The sequence below is a fragment of the Sciurus vulgaris genome (assembly GCF_902686455.1).
Source record: "Sciurus vulgaris genome assembly, chromosome: 6".
Classification (NCBI taxonomy): domain Eukaryota; kingdom Metazoa; phylum Chordata; class Mammalia; order Rodentia; family Sciuridae; genus Sciurus; species Sciurus vulgaris.
In genome coordinates this window covers 158,771,379-158,779,162 of record NC_136466.1, presented here as the reverse complement: position 1 = coordinate 158,779,162, position 7,784 = coordinate 158,771,379, and the positions used below count along the sequence as shown (strand labels likewise).

General features: G+C 44.4%; 1 pseudogene across 1 annotated transcript; it reads right to left on the bottom strand.

Annotated features, from left to right (window-relative positions):
* Positions 1-632: 632 nt before the first annotated feature.
* Positions 633-1,490, bottom strand: LOC306664515 (heterogeneous nuclear ribonucleoprotein C-like; annotated as a pseudogene). Its single transcript has one exon. The product of its transcript is annotated as a heterogeneous nuclear ribonucleoprotein C-like (transcript).
* Between the last annotated feature and the right edge of the window lie 6,294 nt (positions 1,491-7,784).

The following is a 7,784-nucleotide window of genomic DNA, read 5'->3' as shown; positions in this document are numbered from 1 at the left end:
AAGATTAGTCTCCCTTGAGAATGACACTCAAGTTCCTCAAGCAGGCGGATAGGACCCCGTGATGGGGTTCTGCTCTCCTTTACCAACTGGCCCCTCCCTGCACTGTCCCACCTATCATCACACTCGCTCATGTCTCCCTCGTGTCTATAAGCTAAAGCAATGCCATGCTTTTCTCTATTATTTTTTCTTCTTCTTTCTGGCATTTCTTTCTTCCTTTTTCACTCTTTTTTTTTATAATAACCACGCATCCTTTTTATTGTTTAAGTCATAAGAAGTTATCAAAAAAATGAAAGTACAATTACCGGTAAGACTGAACAAAACTACTAGGAGCGCCACAAGAAGTGAAAATGGACCAGGCCCAGGGCAGTATGAATTAATGAGCATGGGAAGAAGACAGGGAGGACAGCGAGCATGTGCTGACGGCACAGGGGAGAGGATCTGGTGACATTTTGATCTTAGATAAGCGCCTGGGTACAGAAATAACGGGGTACGATTTCTAAACCCCACTATGTGCTTAAGAGTCCTCCTCGCCTTCCTCTCTGTCATCCTGTCCTTCGCCTCTTTCTCATCGCCCTGGATCAACTCCAGCCGGCCATCCCCTGATCTTCCTTCTCCTCGTCACCCAGGAGGTCCCCCGTGCGGCAGCGTCACCTGCATCTCTCAGACACCGTCTTCACATGAGTCTGCTGCTCTGCTCCTCTTCCGACTTCTCTTCTTGTTGGCTCTGCTCCTTTTCAGTCTTCTCCAGGTTTTCCAGAAGAGAGTCTACTTGGTGTTTTATTTGGGTCAGCTCCTTCTTCATGGCCTGAAGTTCATCTCCTTCAACTTTCCAGACTTGGAAGAAGATCCCTGCTGTCCACTCTTAGAATTGAAGCCACTTTGGTCCCTTCGGGAGGTGTTTCCTGATACCCACTGGCATGTGGAGGGCTCAGCAGCCCTAGCAATAGGAGGAGGAGGAGGAGGAAGGCGTGTGTCCTGTCACAATATTCCCCTTGAAAGTCATAGTCCAAGTCAAAGAGGAGCCACACATCTCCGCTGCAGATGATTTCACGCCTGCTTTTCCTCTGTTCACCTTGGCTCCGCGGCCAGATTACTATCTAAAACGTGGCCAGCAAACATTCTGCCACCCTTTCCTGCTGCAGAACCTCAGTTATTTCTCTCATTAACATACTGCCCTGTTGGACAGAGCAACCCACAGTTTTGCCATACTTCCAGAAGATTGCCACCACATCAACTTCTTGACCACCAGGGTGTCGAGATTCCCAGTGGACACTCGGGAGCTCACGGAGTGTGGCTCTGACTTGTTGGCAAGGTTGCTAGCCATCGTGTTTGGTAAGGTTCCTCGCAAAGATGAAAGAATATAGCTGAAGATCAAAAAAAATCTCACTCAAGCAAAGATCCACTAACTTATATTTCAAGTGATTTGTAACCAGAAGGCAGGTGGGAGAAGAGATTCGATTCTCCTTACTCCTTTCTTAATTGGTTAATTTTTTCTCAATTTTAAAAGCTCAGCCCAGTCGTCAACATGTTGGGTAGCCTTCCTTCGTGTCCCTTTGAGGCTCAGCATCCCCTGGTCTTTCTCTATTAGCAGCATTTGGCCACTCCCTCTTGCAACCTCATCATACACCTCTTGAGAGTAGGGACTGTGCAGCTCTAAACAGTGCTGGGCACCCAGCAGATGTTCAATAAATGCCCTAAATGCTCCTAGTCCTATTGCACCTCTGTGAGAGCTCTGTGCATGCCTTGTCTGCCTCCTTTGCTGGTCTGCAAACCCTGTTCCTTTTTCAAATCCCTCTCCCACGGTGTACTACCATGCTGCCCTCTTTCTAGACGCGTAGCATCGCGTTCGACGGAATTCATGTTACTGTGTCATATGTTCATATAAACCTAAATGGCGTTCATTAAAAACAGCCGAGTATTCACTTTGACAGCACTGACCACCAACACGATGCCACGATATCGAAACAGATGGTTAGTTGCCACTTCTCTAATTATATTGATTATATCCTTCCACACAACAAATTGCTGTAGAACCCTTTGACATCTAGTCCATACTTAACCGTTTGCATGGATTCTGTTAGGATTTGGTACTGAGGTACTTTCAATTGTCGATCGGACCTCTAGGAGAGTAAGTCTCTACATCCAGTGTCCAATCTCCCGCAACCTCAATGAAACAGCCTCCAGAACAATTCAACTCTCCTTGTTACAATTGTGTGCTCACAAAGCCTTTGCATTATTTATCCACTGGGTTATAGAAGTTAAAAAAAAAAAAAAAAAAATCCTGATCTTCCTCCTGGACAGTATTTACTTAGCCCTGAAAAATTCTGATGCTGAATTCATTTTTGTGAGATTTCAATGTCTTTTAGGACATTACCCATGATCTGCTAAACTTGGATGTATCAATGTGTTCTTGTAGCTGTAAGTCAATCTCCTCAATATTGTGTAACCACCCTGGTGGAGATTTAGGAAGCAAAGAGGATTTCCATGCAGTGTTGCTCCGGCTATTTGTTAATTTCACTTAGGTAATGTGTTATCTTTTATAGTTTCTGGTATAAATAAAAGCTTTTACTAATCAAAGCAATATATGGATTATTATGTGAAGGGAATAAATTTTAACCTCAGTAGAGTTGTTTTGTACTTAGATTAGGTTCTAAAGTCACCCTTTTGGGCAAAAATCATACGTAAAACCTATACCCCTGCTGATCACCCAACCAAAGGCAGATATTCCATCATTTCAAGTCCACTACAGCCAAATTTCTTATCAACTTATGTTATCAACTAGACACCAAAGGAACTTGCTAGCTTGCATTTAAGGTCCATTTTATATGAATAATGCTTCTACAAGGTGGGGATGATTTTCAGCAGCCTGAGATGTTCACATGATCAGAGCCCAGGGGGTCACTGGAATGCACAACATTCTGCTCTCCTTTCACCTGCACTTAGGACTGGTCACAGACTTTGGTGGGATAGTGAGTAGAACCACCACGGTGTTCTCTCCTCTGACCCAGATAGCTCATTCATGGAAGTTAAATACACACATTCTGTGACTACATTGGGGCTTTTCTTGATGGTTCTCAATAGCTTGTCACAAACTCAACTGAAACTAGGAGCATGGCTGTGGACTCACCCCATTCTAAGAGTTCTCTGTTCCTTACCGTAAGTCTGATTTCTGTTCTGCAGTTCTGAACTTCCACCGCAGTGGTCACCTGAGAGCAAACTGGCTTTGTCTATCCCTTTCGTATTTTAATAGCCATATTTTAGAGACTCTTGATGGCATCAGGACCCATGTGTTTTCTTAAACAGGTGTTGGGATCCACTAGCACAGATATCTGCAGAAATGTGTCGAGCACGTGGGACCTGAAAGTGCCCTGTTGGCTTACAAGCAGGGCTTCTTGCAGGAAATTCTACCTTCAGCCTCTGAGGACATACTGAGCTTCTACTTACACACTGAATTAAATTTAATCTGGCATCTAGGTAGGTGTGTCCAGCTCACAATGATAGACCCACTGAAAACATAAAAGAACAGGAATTTAAAAAGAAAAAAGGAAAAGAAAGGGAAACAGAAGATTTGGGGAATCCTGACAACAGAGGTAGAAAGGAAGTGGAGAGAGCCAACATACACTACCTCTTTAGTCCTCTGAACCAGCTTGAAAAGCAAATGTCATGTTTGCCCCTTTTGCAGAGGAAGAAACTGAGGCTCAGTGATATGCGACACCCTACCCAGGTCTCAAGGCCGGCAGATGGTACGGGGGGACTTGCACACAGTGTAGCCCTGTGCACGGCTCTCACGCTTGCACTCAGCCACGCTATTAACACCCTCCCCAGCTCCCACGTTCCCTCTTTGCCCTTGTCATAAAGGTACCATGACATGATCTCAGACCATATTTTTTTTTCTTTTTTTTTTTTTTTTATGTGTGAGTTTTTTTTTCTTAAGTTAAATGTGCATAAGAAAAGTTAGATTGCTGTTCTACTCTAGCTTCTGAAAATGACTAAAAGTCTTGGATAAAATGCAAATAAACAAGAAATCCATCCTCAGGCCAAGAACAACAAGTTTTGTTTTGTTGTTTTGCTTTGTTGTTGCTGTTGTTGTTTGTTTTATTTGCAGCAGACTCTTGCTGAGTCAATGGCTCTCGAGTTTGAGCTCTCACAGCTTGGGGATGTAGGAACGGGGCATGACGCCTAGGTTAGGCCCCAAGAGGAATGTAAGAGGCAATGGTCCAGATGAAAATGGGATTCCCAAGAGCTGCAGCCCAATATAGAAAATACGCAAGAAATCCATACCATACCCCCAGACCCAAGGGACTGCACACGGATCAGCTCTCTCAATCCTTGACCTGATTATATTGTAGGGGAAAAGTCCCATGAGCATTTGGAGCTACCCATTGGTTGGTTCCTCTGAGGACATAAAGCCGTGATCCAAACTCTCAATGAGATCCAAAAAGTGTGAAGCCAAAAATTTAGTTTTGAATCCAATTTTTACACAGGGGGATACACATGACACAAGAGGTATTTGGAGATGTTTGGGGGATGTCTTGGGGTTCTCATAACTACTACGTACACTACAGGCATTTACAGGTAGGAGCAAGGACACAAAACCTGCATAATGAAAAAACAATGTCAAGCCAAAATGCTGACCACTCGCTCCTCAAGAAGCAGCGATTTCACAGAGATGAACAGCACCCCTGGGCATCTCAAAAAAGCACAGCTAAATGGATGGAATTGGAGAATATTATGCTAAGTGAAATAAGCCAAGCCCAAAAAACCAAAGGCCGAATGTTTTCCCTGATCAGTGGAGAATGATATATAATGGGGGTGGGGGTGGGGGTGGGGTGTGAGAGAAGAATGGGGGAACTGGAGATTATGTAGAAGGAAATGAGAGGGAGGGGGGGTATGAAAAACGGTGAAATGAGACAGATAGCATTACCCTATGTACATGTATGATTACACGAATGATGTGAATCTACATCATGTACAAACAAAATGATGTACCCCATTTGTGTACAATGAATCAAACTGCAGTCTGTAAAACATTAAAAAAATAAAAATAATAATAAAAAACAAAGCACAACTAAATTTGCCTGAAGAAATCCACCTTTAATCCACTATTCTTAAGGGTAAATAAGAAAATAAGCTAAAAAATAAATAAGAAAGTAAAGTGACAACCAACTGTAGACCTGAGGCACTGGCTGCCCGAAGGGCTCACAGCTCCTGCACTGGTGCCTGGATACTGGTGAGGAGAGAGATTCCACCGAGTGGCCCCCAAACACCCCACAGCACTGCCAGCCCCTGCTTCATGTCCATCTCCAACCCTCCGCACACCTGCACCCAGGCCTCTTGCAGGGGTTGGTGGGCAGCCTCCCCCGTAGATGCCATGGGACTCAGCCCCTGGCCAGGGCAGCCAGAGTTGCAGGTTGTAGGCAGGAGGCAGAGCTGAAGGGGATGTAGGAGCTCAGCAGAACCTTCTCTGAGGGCAGGTGCAGCAAGGGGACAGAGGTGGACCCACAACCGAGTGGAGGTGCTGAGCCCGTACAGCATGTCTCTTTGCTCCATTGGCTTCACTTTCAAAGCACAGACGTACTTAATGAATAATAAAGGGTTTCAAGATGGCAACAGTAGAGTATTAAATGTCTAGCAAAGGGCCTTTCTATGCATGGGCTCTATGTGACTACCCTGGACCTATACCAGGTAGCTGGCTCTGGCACCTAGTCCACCAAAGACTAGATGATTCTGCCAGGCCAGCTCTCAGCTGTCAGGGAAGGATTTTCTCACTCTCAGGGGTAGGAATCTAGCTGCAGGAATTCTAGATCCAGGTATTGAAAAGAGGTGAGGAGGTCTCTTGTTCATATAAAGTATGTAGAGATTCATTTAAAGTTCTTGTATCAGTACCCCCGTTGTCAGCCAGGAATTCCCAAGCCTCTATTTCCTCTGCCTCCGAATCTCCTTACAATAAATCTCCTGCCTTCTGGCGGGGAAGGAGAACTGGAATCTAGTTTGAAATGGATGGAATGAAGGAAGGACCCTGTGGGCCACTGCTTCACATAAATCCTTTCAGACAATCTTTGTGCCTAGCCCACACAAATCCTGTTTTCAGAGGTAGCTGGTGCTTTCCATTTCCGAAAAGTCCCATTTCTAAACTTCTGTGATATAACTCAACTTGGCTTTTCTTTCTCAGCTTTATTTCAATTTCCTCTGCATTGCTAATTCACTTACCACTTGCTGGTTTCCTTTCCAGCTTCCAAAATTGTGTTGCTGTTCTCTCACTCCTGGTCTTTTTATCCTATGGGGCCCTGCCTTTAAAATCTCTATAATTGTCATTTTAGTGGGGTTTGGAAAGGGGAAAGAATAGGATATGCGTAATCAATTCCACATGATTCACCGAAATTTCTCCTTTGTAATTTTAAAATAAAAGTTCCCTTTCCCTCTTCTCTTTTCCAGTGGCCGTGCTAATGTACAGCTGTACTAAGGTATAGAAGTACTAATGCTGATGAGATTCTCAATGGAGGCCTGTGAATCTAATCAGATTCTGGTCTCAAGCAGGAATGACGCATGGATTGGAAAAGGGTGTGTCTGTCGCGGCAGATGACCAGGCAATTAAACAGAAGAAGTGCCTGAGACCTATTTCAGGGGGAACCCTCAGGGCCCCTCAATTCCTGCTCCTCTAGAAACTGCATGTTTCTAAACACATGACAGTGAGGCCTCAGCAGCAATATCAGACGCCCCTGGCCCCAGACAAGGGACCCAACTGGGTGAATCAGTTTCCCCTTGGGAGTTTCATCTTTGAACCAAGATGAGAGAATTAGGAGTCATCAGTAACCAGGGCAAGAAAAGGCAGCACTCTGTAGGGCAGGCACTCAAACCCAGTGCAAAGTCTCCGCAGAGCTGCAGAAGTCCTGGGGGGGGGGGGGGGGGGGGGGGTCCACTCTTTGTGTTCTGTGCATACCACCAACAGCCATATCTGTCTAAGGAATACCTCCTTGTTTTAAGGTGATGCACTCAATTACCATAACACAGTGGGGTGCTGAGTTCCAGTGGCTGGAAACAATTATGCAGGTGTCCTCCAGCTTCACAAATTGAAATCAACCAAGATGGGAGTATTTACACAATAAGAATTGGCACAAGCCACCCCCACCACCCACCAGGAGAGCTGGGTTCCTAAACATTTGCAGCACACCACTGGTTGTCATCCTGATTGCACATTTCCCTGGTTCCCGGTTTGCTCATCACCAAGTGAGTGAAATACTTTGGTTTTCCTTTCCTCTCGGATACGTTACTGAGATTTAACTGAAAAATAAAGATTTTAAACTAGCCAAATCTTCAGTGTTTTTGACATTCTAAACTGGAAATTTTCTATTAATTTTAATGGATATCATTCCTTATTGATTAATGTCACATTGTTTAATGGGTTAATAGATTTTTTATGATAAAAGAATATAGACTGGCCATTATATGAACCTGGCAGGCTTGCTTATGCATAACTTGAGGGAATAAAGATAATAAAATGGTATTCAGAACACATTATAGATATTGAGTAAATTCTTCATGCATTTTCTTAAGCAAATTACAATCGTGCCCAAAAAGAATCATAGGGAAAAACTGTATTTGTGTGTGTGTGTGTGTGTGTGTGTGTGTGTGTGTGTGTGTGTGTGTGTGGTGTGTGTGTGTGTTGCTGGGGATTGGATTCAGGGCCTCATGCATGCTAGACAGGCACTCTGCCACTGAGCTATAGCCCCAGCCTAAAGGTTTCTTCTCTTAAACAGTCCACACGGGAGGAACTTGCAGACACA